At 41.2% G+C, this 17,392-nt stretch overlaps 1 protein-coding gene across 1 annotated transcript in view; it reads right to left on the reverse strand.

Annotated features, from left to right (window-relative positions):
• STARD13 (StAR related lipid transfer domain containing 13) overlaps positions 1-16,379 on the reverse strand; it is a 286,747-nt gene extending 270,368 nt beyond the window's left edge. Inside the window, exon 1 of the mRNA XM_050332439.1 lies at positions 16,264-16,379. The gene's annotated coding sequence lies outside the window, so the exon portion shown is untranslated. The remainder of the gene's footprint in view (positions 1-16,263) is intronic.
• Positions 16,380-17,392: the final 1,013 nt, after the last annotated feature.

The following is a 17,392-nucleotide window of genomic DNA, read 5'->3' on the forward strand; positions in this document are numbered from 1 at the left end:
CAACTGCAATTTTACCGTTTAATGGTAATAGACAATGAACTAAATTTGTCCACTTAGGAGCAATGATGTAATCTTTATGGTTTTAATAACACATCTCCACCTCACAGGTGTAATATTTATTCCTACAAGGAGTGCCTCTGCAGTCAGTGAACGCGCTTGTGATCCAGTCTGCAAGACATTGCTTACTGACGCTGTAGCGTGAGGTTGTTCGGTAAATGCCAACAGCCCAAGAGAAGTGCAGCCAAGCTGTTTATACGTGTGTCTCCACAAAAGTAATCGATGCTGATTTGATTCCCAAACTTCTTCATACTGCTGGTGTTGTATTTACTGTGTGTTTTCAGGAGGAGGCCTTGTGGCAGACTGGTTGTCTGAGCTTCAGACACTGAAGGTGAGCCCCGATGGCAGCTCAGCTCCACTGGGTTTCCTGAAGGAACATGATGACAAGCTGTTTTACAGACCATATGCCACATCAGAACTGGATTTTTCTCACTGAGAAGTGGAAGTAGCAAAGCCTAGTGATATAAAATTGTGTGTCCTACTTAGATCAGCCTCATGTCTCTGACAACAAAGGGAAAGGAAAACCAGCCCGAAGTGCTGGGATTGTCAATAGCTGTCTCACAGACAAGGCATAAAAATGGCTGTTTGGTGAAAGTGGACTAGTTTGATAGTTCATTTTGGGCTGAGGCTGCTTATTCATCAGTGCATAGAGCAGTATATAACATGTGACATCTGCACTGAGGCATGGGGCAGTGGTTGGACTGTGAAGAAGACCAGCACCACCCCTGTGTCCATTTTAAGGAGGAATAAAAAAAGAAATAATTAATAATTAAAAAGAAGCATGGAGATGAATTAAACAGCAGCAAAGTTCTTACTAGTGATGAGGAAGTGGGCACTGGTGAACCTCTTTGCTAGAAGAGCGGGTTTGATGCAGAGATTGCTTACAGTGATGTTATTTGTATCCACACAAAATAATTAAGTGGTAAAAAATCTTCTTTTAAACGTATTTGTGAGAAAAGTTTCCACTCCTTGTGGCACATCAATATAGGTTGAACTGTGCTGTGAAGTAAGAAGTCAGGCAGGCACAGAGCAAATTATGGAACATACCTGGGAAAGATGCAGGTGGGCTAGTAAGTCTGAACCCTCCCTGACTCCAAGAGGAAAAGAGTAATTCCTACATTTTGAAAACACTTCTTGCTGTATTTGTGATGCAGCTCTTTGCTGTGCTCTCAAGATACTCTGAAGATTGAATAGATAGAAAATGTCTGTCTAGTGCCACCTGCCACAGTTGCAGTGTATTAAGCTGAAGGCGAATATATTGGCTGGAGCAAGCACTTTCTGTCATGACAGCTCCAAAAGGTAGCTCAGAGGTTGCATGACAGGCTGAGTATCTGCCTGGAGATAAAAGCTGCGCCATTCTCTGAAGAGCTCCTCATTACAAAAGCTTGCTGAAGGGCAGGTTGCCCCCCACAGGGCTTTGACAGTGGCCTTGCTGGTGTGATAACATTTCCGTTGCCTTTAGATGCAACTCACACTTTCCAGATTCTTTGGGAGCAGCATCTTCTGCTGATTCTAACTGGCCTTGGAGTCTAGCCAGCAACAGAATCTCCTGTAAGCCCTCACTGGCTACAAGAACCCCTCAATCTACTACCTACTTGTCACCCTTATATCATCTTGTTGTATCTGCCTACTCTTGACTGCTTTACTGGTGCTGCTATCAGTACTGAAAGCCTCAGTGTTTTTATTTCCCTGTTTTTCTGAAGGGCATAACCAAGCCTCTTCATAAGCACAGTCTGGCTTTTTCCTCTTTGAAAATCTTCAGACCAACTCTGCATCTCAGTTTTCTTCTCTTCTGAAGTTTTGCACTTCGGGAGAGTTACCTCTACATTATTTTCAAAGCAATATTCTATGTAAAATTCATATGAACACAGGACTGATGCTAGTCTGCACACCCAGCTTTTGGGTTAAGCCCTGAGAACTGCACTTTTATATGTTGAGAACAGCTCTGGTCATACTGCCAAGCACAATAACAATTAGAAAAGGAGGAAAAGTATTGCTCTCCAATTATCCCCTAAGTGTTGCAAAGGCAAAGCAAGGGCAATGTTTAGGCATAGCCATAAGTGAGATCTAAGCCTTGTAAGTGGAGGTAGCATGCAGCTGTCCCACAGCTGGCCTCTGTGCTTTCAGTTTAGTTATGCTGTCAGTCTTGCACCAAAAATGTGCTAGATCCACATATAAGATAAAAATCATTGTAAGTTACCTGTTTTATTTTGCTCTGAAGAGGAATGAAGCCATCTGGTCTCAGTTTGGAGGTGATAATCAACAACTCTGCAGGTAGTGATGACTGTCAGCTCAGTGGTGAAGAAACCACCCTCTTCTCCCAGGTGACAAGGGACAGGATGAGATGAAATGGCCTCAGGTTGCACCAGGGGAGGTTTAGACTAGAGGTTAGGAAAAAATCTTCACTGAAAGGGTGGTCAAGCACTGGAATAGGCTACCCAGTGAAATGATGGAATCATCATCCCTGGAAGTGTTCAAAAAACAAAGTTTTTTGATGAGGATGTGGCAGTTGGGGATGTGGTTTAGTGGTGAGCACAGTAGCTGGGTTAATGGATAGAATTAATGATCTTAGAGGTCTTTTCCTTAATAATTTTATGATTCTATGAAAACAATGGCAAGTTGATAATTTCAGGAGTGCAGCAGCAGCAGTGATCTGCATGTGAGGCAGTGCTGCTGCATCTACTGGAGGAGGCAGAGATACCTCTCCTAGGTGGAGGCACGGTGAAGCAGGAACGTGCCAGCCCCTTCATGGCCCCTAGAGAGAAGGATGTGGGGAGGAATGGCAGATGACAGAGCTTGCTGTGGATGGACATGGGCAGGCAGGAGCCAGGGGATGGGAAAGCTGGGCTTCTTGCCCTGGTGCTTGTCCTCAGCTTGCAGTGGGTATTGCATTTCACATCTCTGTGTTTCTGTTCATCCTCCCACCTTTTGTTTGTGATCTTTTCAGAGCAGGACTGTCTCCTAATACATGTTTATACAGTGACTAGCACGGTGAGGCCCTGATCTTGCTTGAGGCCTCTAGGCATGACTGTAATACAAATGATAAATCATCATCATAAAACAGGACTGCACAGATCCGTAACTCCTGTCATAACTCACGGATGAAGTGTCAGCAGCTCACAGACATGTGGCAAGGTCAGGGAGACCATGAAAGGCCAGAAGAAGTGAATCTTCACAGAAAAGATGAGATGCTGAATGACTTTGAAATATTTTTTAATATCTGTCAATGTTCTATCTGTGTCAGTTCACAGCTGATTTCCTTTATTGATGTCACCTCCTGACAGCAGCAATGTAGCTGGGAAAAGGATTGAGCCACATATCACAGTGAAGGCGATGGCGGTCACGAAGGTGCAGTCTGCTTAAAAATGTGCACGTGCAGTTGGTGGGTGCTTCCCATCCCTGGTTTTTTTGCTGCAGTCCTCAGGCTGTGCTGAAGCTGGCAACCACGCTTCAGCCAAAGTATTTCTTTGTCCTTTTAGTGATGCCTAGGCACCATTCCTTGTGTCTCTTCTCTTTTTCCCCACTGTCCCATGGAAAAAAGCTGTGTGGGTATCTCATGCAGGAGATTTCAGCAGGTCTGGAGACTCCCTCCACCTGTGAGTCAGTTCAGACATACACAAGGCATCACTGGCCGGGGAACTGCTTCCCCAGCAGACACTCCCAGGCAGCCTCTGGGCACATGGCTAAATTCCCTGACAGAGCCAACCATTTCTCAAAGCGGCACCAGTCAACAACATGCTTTGCAAAAGCTGTCATCACACTCTAGGGTTACACATTTTTTCGGTGTCCCCTAGCCTGTAGAGGCAAGGATCTTGGGATACCCAGAGCATAACAGGAAAGAGTTCAGTGCAGGAATGTGAGGAGCTGATGGTACAAAACTCAGCAGTTCTATCCATTCAGAGCAAGTCAAATAAGCATAGAAATATCTTTAAACCATCATATCTGGCAAGAAGCCATGCTGTGTTTTCAGCCAAAGTGTGATGCTTTGAGAAAATGTAGTTTTGGTGAGCTGAATATCAAGTGAAAAAAAGCATGAGGGGAGGGTCAAGCTGTATTTACAGAAAAATATTTTATTCTTGATGAACTGAAGGATTTACACTATTCCTCCCTGTAGCTTCATAACTTCCAGGCAACAATTCTGAGTCTCCTCCTTATTCCTGAGATTAGAACTTTCAAAATATTTTTAAATGTTTCAAAAGAAATGTAGGCTGCTGAGGGCTACCCTCTCTGTCACATTTGTTTAATAGCTTACATGACAGGAAAAACCATCTTGTTCCCAGTTACAACTGCATTGGATGGAGCTTCTCTAGTGATTCCTGTATGCCGGATGACATTGTTTGTAGAGAGACAATTACAATAAGAAGGATTTTTTTTTTCAGAATTCATTTTTTTTTAAAATTTTACATTTGGTATTGGGTACTCTAAATGAAAGCAGGTTCATTATTTAATAATATTGCCAAAATCATGCAATTTTGCAATATTGCAATATTGCAAGAAAGAAACCAATCTCAGATTGAAGTCCTGGTGTATCAGCAACACCTGAATAACTCCTCTAACCCTATCTTTGTGGAGTAAATTTCCATATTTAGGATGAGAATTGGGCCAAATAGCCTTAGCAGAGCTGACAGAGTAAATCAGATGAACACAGGGAATTAAAAAATGGAGCAGGAAGGAGAAAAGTGGGAAGGGCTGAGAAGTGACATCAAATAACGGAGATGTGAAACAGATGCGCTTGAACCTGGGCAAGGATGTGCTTTGGGATAAATAAAACAGACAACAGCACAAGAGGCAGTTTTCCCTGGAGAGCCACCCAGAAGTGAAGTGCTTTAAAGAGGAATTTGAATTCAGAGAATATGCCATAGTCAGTTTGATATCTCATGCATTAGGCACTGAGACAACCCAGCACAGAAAAGGATCCAGAGGAAGCAAAGAAGAGAAAATGTTCAAGAAACTGGAAGGCCAGACAAAAAGCAGAAGTTTTTACAATGTGCAGGAATAAGATTCAGGAAAGCTGGACACTACCTGAAAGCAAAAGGCACATCAGTCCTCTTAAAAAAAGCAACTAAAATAATTTGTACTGTACTTCAGTATGATGTAAATGAGCTACTGATGTGTTTAACGTTAGATGAGGTGCTGCTAAAACACTGCTTGCACATTCTTGCCCTTCATTTTACTCCTGGGACAATGCAACAGCCCCTGAAGCATCACCACAAAGATCCTTCTCTAGGCTGCTGATGCTTGTATCTTGCTCTATGAATGTCAGATCCTGGCAATGTTAGGCCAGCACCCCATCCTCATTGCAATATTCAAACACCCTCTGAACTACCTTATTTAAATCCATATAAAACATAGCTCTTTGTGTCCTGGTTTCAGAAGACAAAATTGTCATCCTTTCTTATCCTCTCCATAGACATGTGGTCCTCCCTGTAATGTCCTCCCCTCTGAGCTCATCTTTTCTATCAAATCTTGCAGCTACAAGACTGATTATTACTCACCTTGCCCAGTTAATAGCAGCAGATTCAACTTCCAGATTAATATCTGCCTCTCTTCCTTTCCTTCCTCTCATATTTGGAGTTAACCTAGTTAACTTTAAACACAGTGGTTTTGGTATAGCTAAGAACTTTAAATATAGTTAAATTTTAACTTTTAACATAGCTAACATAGTAACAATCTTCAAAATAACATCTTCAAAGTCTGTTGTTGAAACCTACTTCTGTTGTCATTATTATCTGACTGTGGTTAGGTGAATGTGGACTTTTGTTCCTATTTCTTTCTACTTCTACTTCTTCTACCTGTTGTTTTTTGTTGCTATGTTAGCTCCCCAGTCCTCAAGTAAGTTTGGAGCAAGGAGGGACTATGAAACCATCTGTCTGTCTGTGCAGTCACTGTACCACAAAGAAAAGTCCTTTTTGGAAAGGAAAGCCTTCACTATGGGCAGGACTAGGGACTATTTGCTCCCATTACCATCATCTCCAGGAAGGCTAGGAGACATCTGTTGAATTTGTGTAATAGCTCTGACTTCCATTTGCCCTTTGTCTTTCCAGCTGTAGAGACCCACCCTGATCTCTCATTAACATTAAAACAAAGACACTGTTTTGTTTTCCCACCTCCAGGCAGCTGCAGAACCTTCCCTGACCAGCTGTAAGCCAAGTCTCTTGTCCCTGGAGTCCTAATGCTTGAGAAGCCCACTAAATGATCTTAGTTTGCAATCTGTGAAAAGCGGTGTTTTCCCCTGTGCTCCATGCCTTTCAGATAGCTTAATCTGGGATCAGAAATGGGGAGAGATGATACAGGCTGAACTCATGGCAAAGGAATGCAAAGGAGAGAATGGCAGTGGCAGAGGAACAAACTATTTACTGGACAATTTCATTCCTCAGCTGTATAAATCGATATTTTAAATTAAGAAGGACTTGTATGAGTTACCCTCCCTGTTCTGGATCCCGGTGTTCCTCTTTCTTTACTGCACTAGAGGGTTTGGGCTCCTCAGAAGGCTTTTCTTGGCTGTCTCAGCTCTACAAGTTGTTGACACTGACAGCCCTAGAGCTGTTGGACAAGTACATAGCTGGCAAAGGCTGGCCTTCTTAACTAACTTGGCCAAAGTCACCTTGCATGTAGAAAAGATGTGAAATGTACTAATGGGTGGTAGCTCCAACAGGATAACCAAGCATATGGTTGCTAATTTTTTTGCATGCTTTCTAAGCCCTGCCAAACTTCAAGAGACTTTCCTGCAGTTGCTCTGTCTCCTGGAGCAAAGACATGGAGCTGGCCAGAGCATGGATAATAATGTTCCCCAAAATCACAGAAAGATTGCTTAAGGCTGCCTCCAGCAGGCAACTTCATGGAAAAAGGCAAAGACGGACTAGGAGTCAATCACTTCCATTTACACCAGAGCTGCATCCCCAGTGGCAGGTGTGGCCTGGCCTTATTTCCATCATGTTCTTGGCAGTTTGGAGTCTTAACATCGGATAGGATTGCTAGTCAGATCAAGGGCGGGTGCTGCAGCTCTGGAAGCACAGCACCAGGAGCTCCTCATCCCTGCTTCTGCTGAGACTGGGGCATGGTCCCCATCAGTTGATGCACACACAAGGGCATGACCTTAAAATCACAGATTTTAAAACATTTTTGAGGAACACAGGTTGCTGACAGGGACTTTGAGGTAATCGAAATCTTAGGTGAGGATGAAGACTCTGTGAAGCTGGCTTCAAAAAAGATTTAGCTTGGCCATATCTTTAACCTGGTGATTGATTAAAAGAAGAAGAGATTCAGTGACTAATTTCTACAGGGTCTGAAATATAGGAGGTTATTAAACACACAACGCAACAGAGGCAGAATCTGACAGACATTGTTCTCTCTAAGCATTTGGTAACAGAGTATTTCAGATGATTAAATAGCTAATAAAGTCAGAGTTTTTGCTAAGTAGATGGATATCAGCAATATTGCAAAGGCAATCACAGACTTCTATCAAAAAATTCTTGACTCAAAATATTTATTCTCAGACTGAAGCTAATATGCGGGTCTCAGTTAAAGAGAAAATATTTTAGCCGACATTTAAAAGCTTTCTAATTTGCTTTACTTTAGTGGCTTTCAATTACAACCAATTTCAAGGTGTAAGTTTTCATACTGAGTATTCCTTTTTTCAAGGTAAATCCTCACCAGCTGTCACATAAAGCTAGTTCTTCCATTACTCATGTTCTTTCGCTTTTTTGGCAGCACAGGGATCTGCATCTTAGGGTTGTTTATTTCTTTTGCTTCTTCTCAGGCATTAGACAGTTGTGATATCTGTGCCTCTGTAAAGTTGCAAAGTGGTAAGAAAATGTCAGAGGAACAGAAAACAGTGTTAGGGATGCTTGCAAAAAACACCCACGGAAGAGTCCCTCATGCACAAAATTATTCAGCAAATATTATTTGCCTCTGTTGCTATTTCAACCCGTCTCTTTTTTTTTTCCACTGGTCTTCTAGATCCTTTACTTATTCTCTGTGAGGGCAATTAGAAAAACAGGGTATTTTTTTTAATCTTGCATAAGCAGCTACACTAGCTAATTCACAGGCTTCGAAAAAACCTCCCCAAAACAAAAAGCAAACCTCTTTACATGAGTAACTTATCCCATTATTATAGAGGAGCAGCAGAGATTGTAGTCACACTGAAGCTACTTTATCTCTACCTATGGTTGCTTTTGCCTGATTTGTAAAAATGCAATGGGTGCTCATTTCCATTTATTCGAGCCAACTCACATCATACAACAATGCCCATGTCTACTTGGCCTATGCCTGCTTTACCAACCCCACAGCCTATCTCCACACTCTTTTCCCCTTTGAAACCCTGTCTTGAGGACTCATTCTAGTCAAAACATTGTAAAAACTGTGAGAAGTTAGAGGGTGATGGCTCAACTGCAGAACAATAAAAGATATTTCAAATATATATAATGAAAAGATGTTATTGCATTCCTCTCCCACCGTTTGGGTAGCATGCACGATCAGAGAGCGTTATTGCACCATGGATGCAAATGCAGAGTGCGTTACAACTCACTGAAAGCTGTAGAGTTTACAGAACACCTCTGCAAGTACCTGAGTGTGCAGTATCCAACAGGTTTTGGAGGCTACTCCAATGCATATTAAACTGCATGTTCTTCTGCATCTAAATAAGATTGCCAGGTAGATTGAGAGTTAGGTCTAAGCCAGAAATTTGTATAAAAATCTCGATTTTTATGACAGAGTTCAAGGAGCTTTTGGGGGGTGGTGTGGGGGGGTTGTTTGTTTGTTTGTTTATTTGGTTTTTGTTTATTTGGTTTTTTGTTTGGGTTTTTTTGAACCCTTTTTTGGTTTTCTGGTGATTTTTTGTTTGGTTGGTTTGGAGTTTTGTGGTTGTTTGGTTTTTGTTTGGTTGGTTTCGGGGTTTTTTTTCCTTTCCTTTTTTTTTTTTTTTAATTACCAACCATGGAAAGATATGCTATCTGCTAAATGTTTGCTTAAGTTTTCAAGGCACTTTCATGCTGTGGTTGGAGCTAGGGTTTTGGTTTATTCCTATTTCTAGTGAAATTTGACTCTCATAAAGAGTTTTTTAACCTCTATTTATTGCACTGTCCATCAGCTAGCTAGATCTTCTATTTCTGTTGTCAGTGGCAATAAGAAATTGGTGACAAAAATGGCTATTGTGGCTGTAATTTATAAACAGCTAGATGCAGAAGAAATGCAATTTAAATTTCATTGTGAGCAATATTCAGTTCTAGAGCTCTCTAATGCACAATTCATAGCTGCTTAAATTGTAGTCATTACTCTCATTCTGCAATATTGTTTGTCATGATAAAGGGAAATTACTTTTCTGTCAATTACTTCTGCAAGATTAGTTAATTTACACTTGCAAAGGGTATGGAGCAGCATCTCAGTTCCATGGAGATGTTTCTGAGAAGCATTTGGCAATTTAAAGCTTGGGGGAGAAGGTAACTGGAAGTCAACTTCAAAGCGTAAAAAAGGGGCAGCGCATAAATCCCAGGGCCTTCTTACCCCAATGAGGAGCAGCAGTGAAGAGTAGATATGTCAGATATGTCACTTACAGACTGTCAGCTTCACTGCTGCAGAAAATTATACTGAGAACCTGGAAGAGGCATGCTCATCTATGTTTCAGCACTGGGCAGCTAAGCTAGCAAGATTTGATATCACTGCTCCTGACTTCATGGAAGCTGTGCATGCAAATAATCTATATAAAACATCCAATCCTTTAGCATCTCCTCCTGCTAATATCTGTGTGCTTGTTTAATCCATGTTGGGATGGAGATAGCAAGAGCCAAGAACATGAGAAGGAATGTTAATTTTACTTACTTACTTGGAAATTCTGTGTGAATTTTAGCATGCTTGACTTGGATACCCACCTGAGGCATCACATCTCCTGATCCTAGTACCATAATTTAAGGTGTTGAAGTTTGATACCTGAAATCCTTGGAGGGGTGATGGAGTAACTGAGCTCAGCTGTGCTTGAGAGACAATGCAAAGCTTTTCCACCATGCCTGAGAAGCCACTTCAGGAAGGTTCCCCCTCCTCTTTCCCTCATGTGTCTCCACGTTTAGATGTGGCACTTGGGGACATAGTTTAGTGGTGGGTTTGTCAGTGCTGGGTTAATGGTTGGACACAATGACCTTAGAGGCTGCCTTTTACAAATGTTTCTACTGATTCTATGATTCTATGAATGAGTGCTGGAGCATTCCCTGGGATCATTCTCACTAAAATCAGTGGTGTTCTGGGAGGAAGCAGCAGCCATGCGTTCTGCAGGCTGTACAATTTTCTTGGGAGTGAGGGCACTGGCTGAGGACCTGGCAGGACAAATCCCAGTCTGCAGGGATTCCCAACAGAGAATGCAAATCTTATCTTTCCTCCACAAAAATAGTGGAAAGACCTTTGGAAAATGCAGTGTTCATGCAAGGCCTCAAGTTTAGCTTGAAGAATGGGCAGGGTTATACCCTATCTCTGCCTTGCAGCCAGGCAGGGTTGCTTAAACCACCTTGAAGTTGAGGTCACAGGTATTTTTTGGTCATTAGAGCAGAACAAGTGGAGTGTAGACACACCATGTAGGTGTATTGCCACGGACTATGTGCATCTGGCCCAGCACAGCTTAACCTCAAGGTATTACTGCAATTAAAATTATGAAATAACAACAGCACAAGCATCCTTGACATTGATGCTTGTGCTTAGACATGTTGGACTGTGCTGATATTGATATCTCGATACTATATTGGCATCACAGCTCTCACGGAGTTTTGCAATGTTTTAAAGTTGAACTCCTACAAAATTCCAGCAAATACAGTCACAGATCTTCTCAATACAACAAGGGGCACAGCATCCTTATCTTTCCTCCCCAGCCTGAGCTGCCTTAGGCTGTGATTGCTGTGCTGTGGTGCAGAATGTTTCAAAGGCAGAAATTACACAGGAGGGAGTTCTCTGAAGAGTTTACAAATTGTTTGAGAGCACTTTAATTATCCGTTACTTCTGTTCCCATTAGGTGTAGTGGATTTGCAACACTGCTCAGCCCAAAACTAGACTCTGTTCCAACTACCTATAAAACCAGCAGAAAATGCTAAAAAATCAGGAATGTTTATGTTGCTTTTAATTGCTTTCTATTTCTGTTGTCTGGATTCTCTTTTGAGATGCAGTTTAATTGCTTACATCAAGACTACAATCCTACCTTGCACAAAAGATAAGTCCACATTTGTTTCCATGAATTATTATTAGGTGGGCCTAAACTTTGCAGGTTAATAAATATAGGTGTGAGGACATGAAAGCAAGTGTAAAGGTATAAAGGTGTAAATATATGTATCAGGATATAAAGATATGGATTGGAATTTTTAAAGTTTCAGCTTGAGACAATGGCAGACAATGACCAAAATTATTTTCAGACATTTTTTTCTTTGGCCAAACTCCAAAGTATTAGAGTCAGTCCCACAGGTTTGCTCAAAACCAGTCTTTAAATGCCCCCTGTTTAAGATATACTTAGTTCATCCAGTTGTGTCATTACAATAACAGACCATGAAATGGGCTCTTAGCCCTCATAGAGGGACAGAGGTAAACCATACCAATTGCTGATTCTGTATGATATGTAAACTATTGAAAAAGGTAGGGTTTTTTGTGTTGTCTAGATATGCTACTCACACTGCTGTAATTTCAGGACATGATGCAGTGGCACTAAAAAAGCTGTTGAAAAACCTTGAAAAATCCAGTTGTGGCTGTAAAAGTTTTGGGATCAACTGCATTTCTGATCTCTCTAATTTTTCTATATAGAGCTTGTGTTCTGGGTTGCTCAGTGGTGCACCTTCCTCCTGCCTTACACATTCCTCTTACACGTGTGATCCCAAATCATGCATCTACCTTTGACACATGGATACACCTTTTTTCTTCTGAGAACCCACAACCAGCAATTTAACTAAGGTAATTTAATTTGTCTTCAAAACAATGTGTTAGGCATTAATTAAAGTAACTTAATTTGTCTTCAAAACAGAGTATTATTCATTCGTCCTAAGGCATGAAACACATAGCACAAAGGGTAAAAAACATCAGAGGTACATGACTCTTACTCATACCCTCATCTTTCCCCTTGACAGCTTTTGTCCTTTCTCATTTTCAGCTTCAAGAAGCACTTGTGTAGTATTAGCACCAGTCTGTTTTTTCAGTGCTTTCCTTTGCCCTGTTAACTCCCTTCCTTTCACACACTGCTTCTGGACAGCTTTTCTCAGGTGACTCAAAGGCCCCAATTTCACAAAGCTTTTATGAGATTATAGTGTGATACTTCTCAGTCCTGAAATAACAGAGATATTAGTAGCATTGCAACCAAGGTGTTATCTTTTAGGTCCACAAACCTCCTTGAATTTGTGGACTCTTTTGTACATCCTCAACTTCTCACCTGCTTGATCACTTTCATAATGTTTATTGACTAACTGCACAACAAATATCCTCATCTCACAAATGCATATGTAGAAGCAGAATATCAATTTTAAAAATTAAAATATCAGGCACATTTTTCTAGTTTCCTAGTGGAACTACTTATTCCAAAACAGTAGCCGTGATACATACCTGTTATCAGCAATAGAATGCTACAGAATACTAAATACTTATAAAAGGTAAGATTTTATGAAACTTTGAATTTTTTATAAAATATTTTAATTTTTTATTAATTTTTGGTTATTAGGCTGCATACATCATATGAATATTTGGTAAGGTAAGCCTTGTGTCCATACAGAATTTAGTAAGTTATTTTTGATTGATAGAGTGCTGTTTCTGAGAAGGTGCTCACAAAGCACAAAAATATCTGAGTAATGATAAAAAATACTACAAAAGAAACCATTTTAGCTATAGTTCAGCTGAGCCTTTGCTTCTTCTAGTCCCCACTTCAGTATTAGATATGAGCACACTTCATTCTAGGAACTTGTGAAACACCAAAGAAGAACAGGCACCCCCCTGCCTGTTGACTTTTTTTGGTGCTTTTTTTCCTGGTGTTACTGAGTGTTTAGAGACTTGTGGGTCCCTGGAAAGCCTCCCAGCAGGTAGTACTTGAGATGAACTCCTTAAAATCTGAACATACCGTGTTTTTGTTTCACCTTCAGAGTAACTAGGAAACCAGCCTCACCCCAAACCCTATACAGAGTCCTCCCCTCAAGATCTTCTTGTAGCTTTGGCATTTCCAACTAGCAGAGACAATTGCTATTGGTAAAAATATCACAGAATTTAGTTCTTTAGCTGCAGCAAGAAAGGTATAAACTAGATATTTCTGACCAGCAGCATCAGTAAGAGTTGACTCTCCTATCTGAAACATGGCCAACTTATGCCTTTGAGATGAATTTCAGGACAGAGCCTGTAGATAGCCACACAAAAACTGTCCTCTCTTTCGAGCAGGAGCTCTGGACTGTCCTAGCTATGCAGAACAGGGAAATCAAAATGGTCGTGAGGAAGCCCCACCTATAACACAAAATAATCCCATTAGTCTCTCTGTGACAAAGACCAGGGAGTTATTTTGCTGAGTAGGTGGCCATGGGAACAGTGTGGTTATCATCACAAAACAGAGGCGGAAACCAGAACGTTCTCTAGGAATGGGGAAGCAGCTTCCAGGAGTATCACTAAGAGCAGCATTTTCACAGCAAGAAGCCAAGCTTCCTAAAACAGTTTCACCAGTAAAGAACACCACAAACATAGAAGTTATCAAGGAAAACCTCAAATCTTTCTGAGCAGGAGGAAAGAAAATAAGAGTAACACATGCATTTTATTGCTTGAGATATATGTCAAAGGGTTTGATGAAGTATGAAGGAAAGCAGACGGATTTAGCAGTTTTCTGCAAAACCTTGCATAGATTGAAGAAACAAAGCTGAAGTTCATGAAATACAAGTAAGATTGCTCATTTAAATTTTTCTTTTGGAAGAAGCTGCAGGTGAAAGCAGAACTGAGAGCTGGCAGGACCATCCTTCTGCTAGCAACATGCAAAACTGCAGTAACTCTCTGTTTACATCCTTACCCAGCCTGCAGGGATGGCAGCTGCATGTATTGAACCACATTCCAGTTCTGGTCACACTGGAATAACTCCAGGGTCATGTCATTGACTTCAATGAAGTTATTCTTTATTCATGCTTGCCTAGCTGAGAATCTGGCCCATTCTATCTAGGTAGCAATATCTAATGGAGAAAATACTGCCAAATTAAGGGAACAAGAAGAACCAGACTATGTCACGTGAAGAAGAAACATTTCACATTTTAATGATTATAGGGGCCCTTTAGTTTAAGGACTTTATCAGCTCTTAAAAGACAGTTTACTGAAAAGCATTTCTGTACATGCATGGGGTTTTTTTATACCTCATTTGCCATTTTAGAAAATGGAAATAAAATTCATTTTAACATTATTGAAATAAAAATACTGTGATTTTTTCACCACAGAGCACTAATCCATTTTATATCTATGAGGAGCAGTCTGGATTAAGACATCTTCTATTTAGTATCTCCTCTAAATCAATTAAGAAGGCCTCTCTGGCTGAAATATATTGAGTTTCATGATTTTTCTCTGTGGGAGCATTTTTCTGTTGGTGCCAAATTCAGCTTTGTGAAAAACGCTGTACTTTGCTCTGCTGGGCAAACCCAGAGTGTCCTTGTTGTAGTCACCAACAAATGACAGAGAAAGGGAATGAAGGTAAGGGAAATTTATCATCACTGTATTATTTACAATAAGTTCAGATTCATTCAGGCCATGGTTTGATGATACAGTAAATCCGACTGTAGAGATCCCAGTGCTATATCACAAAAATCTGCAGCCAATGATGTAAAAGTAGCAAAATGCTATAGATTTACTTCAGCAGCTAATTTATTAAAGAAATAGTGACATTTACCTCTTATCAGGCAATGGACTGAATTACCTCACTGCTGGTTGTACAGAGTTGGTATTGTCCCATGTTATGTGCTCTGACTAATGCAGCAGAAATGCACTTGTGTGCCCACACCTCATCTGGATGCTGTTTGTGTTGCTGCATGATCTGGAGGTGCCCAGATGGAGAATGAGTGGTGGTGGATCCACCAGGGATGAGGTTTCTGCCATACATAGTTAACAATAACATGCCACTTATTAACGCTTTTCATATAACCTTTGGATTTCACCTGGATCTAACAGAATATAAATGTATAAACTGATGCAACACACTTGTGAAGAAACCAAAACATGAAGTTGCCTGCCTACTAAGGAAAATATATGGGAAATTAGGAAGGGTGCTGGATTGTTTCTGGTATCTAGAGAGTTTAAAACAGCTTTTTTTTCCCCCTCTTTTTTTTTTTTGAGCATGTATCAGCTTTTGCTAACCTCAAAATGAATCAACAAAAGTTGCAACATATAGCACTTTTTACTCAAGGTTGTATATAAAACAATGCCATAAGATGACAGAAGTCATTTTAGACCATCCTGTACAGTTCCCATAAGGAACTGAAAATATCATAAGCCTGGAGTTGCAAACTGCCTGCCTGTCAGGCTTGGGTTTCTGCTCTGGGAATCAACCTCTAGAGTTCTCCCACAGAAATCCATTTCATTATTCCCATGTGAGACAGACCAAGTTATTAACGTTTCAGCTGCAGGAATGATCCTCCTGTGCACTAGTAAGTGTTATTTCTGTAAATCTGCATCATAGTGGGCAATATTGTCTTAAACAAATTTTCCACCATCATCATTAATTGGCCAGCTTTCCAACACCTGGTACCAACGGATTTTTCATCCAATGAGCGCAGTGCCACACAATGGTAACAGCAGGTTTTTACCTAATCCCTCTCCATACACAAGCAAACATCAAATGTGCCTACGACAAAGACACACAGACCAGCCTGATATTTGCTGATAACTCTCAGGAGATTCTCCTTCACCTCTTCTGTTCAAACACATTTTCCAGTGGAAAAGATGATTTGAAATAATTTCCAGCTAGACTAATTGCATTCACTGAAAAGAACATCTCCCTCCTCCTCAGTACACATTTATTAGTCCAGCTACAAATGCAGCTAAGACTTTGTGAAGTTTTCCAAAGCAATAATTATTTAATCTTAAGAGAATTTGCAACAGCTTGCTCGATAATAATAAGTTATGCAGATATATGTACTTCATGCAAAGTTGCACACACACACACACACACACACACACACACAAAGTAAAAAAAAAAAAAAAAGAAAAAAAAAAGTAGGCGTTTAAAACTGCTGTTTAAATTCCACTCACAGTTTTGAAGTCTAAGCATAAAACTTCTTGTTTTGCATCTGTAGCTCCAAGCTGTCTGGAAAGATAACGCAGTCCATCAGATATCCTGGTTTTGTTTTCTTGCATAAAAATATCATCTGTCACAGGCACAGGAGCTGACTTCAAGGACCAGCCCCTTCTGCGAAGCACACCAATCGGGAGATCCTGGGAGCACATGTGGAATGCTGCTCGCCTGTGCGCCGGTCACGGCCACGGGCAACATCTGCTCTATGGGACACGGCTGCCAAATGAACTCGGGTGTTAAGGAGACACGGGGCTGGGGGTGCCCCGGCCCCCTATGTCTGCCCGGCCCCAGCCCAGCCGCGGCAGGTGAAGTGGAGGGCTGGTGGGAAGTGCAACCTCGGCTGCAGGAACGAAGGCAGAGCCTTTCACAGAAAAAATCAGTGCCACTGGTCCTGCTACACCAGCCATTAGGGACACCAGAGCCTGAGGCCAAGAACTGTGCCTTGATCCTTTGGGCATTGTTCTTTACTGTTTTAATAACAATACTCTCATTTACCATTATAATAAATGCTTCTTTACTTTTTCTATTAATAGGGTTAGAATAACCCCACTTATGGCTTTTTATCCAAACCTCATCCCTGGAAAACCATGCCTGTGGAAAAGTCCTGTATATTTATTGTCTGTCAGTCCCTCGTAACAGTGGGGCTGGCAGTGCTCCTAACCGCGTGGATCATCCTCACCTGGGTTTTTCTCCCTTCCCTGATGCCACAGGGCTAATTGCCCACAGGCTCCCTGCTCCTCCTGCCTCTACCACAGTTTCCCAGCTCTGCTGTGCAAGCTCCCCAAGTGCAGCTTTGCTCTGTGCCTGTCAGAGAGGTAATTTTCTTCTTGCATCTGTTTAATTTGGTGACATTTAAATGCAAACCGCTTAGAAATCGTATTTAGAGAAATACACCCACAGCTTCCCGTGTCACTGTGTGCTCAGCCCTCTCACAGAACCACGGGTGAGAACAGTATGTCCATTTATGTGGGTTGGAAGTACAGCAGGAATGCTGCAAAAAACTCAGACAGTGCATAGGTGAGTGTGAGGAACTGGCATCTGTAGACCTGTTTTCACTCCTGGAAACATATATGCAAGTCACAACAT

This window comes from Myiozetetes cayanensis, unplaced genomic scaffold, assembly GCF_022539395.1.
Source record: "Myiozetetes cayanensis isolate MyiCay16 unplaced genomic scaffold, myiCay2020 scf5-8, whole genome shotgun sequence".
Taxonomy (NCBI): Eukaryota; Metazoa; Chordata; class Aves; order Passeriformes; family Tyrannidae; genus Myiozetetes; species Myiozetetes cayanensis.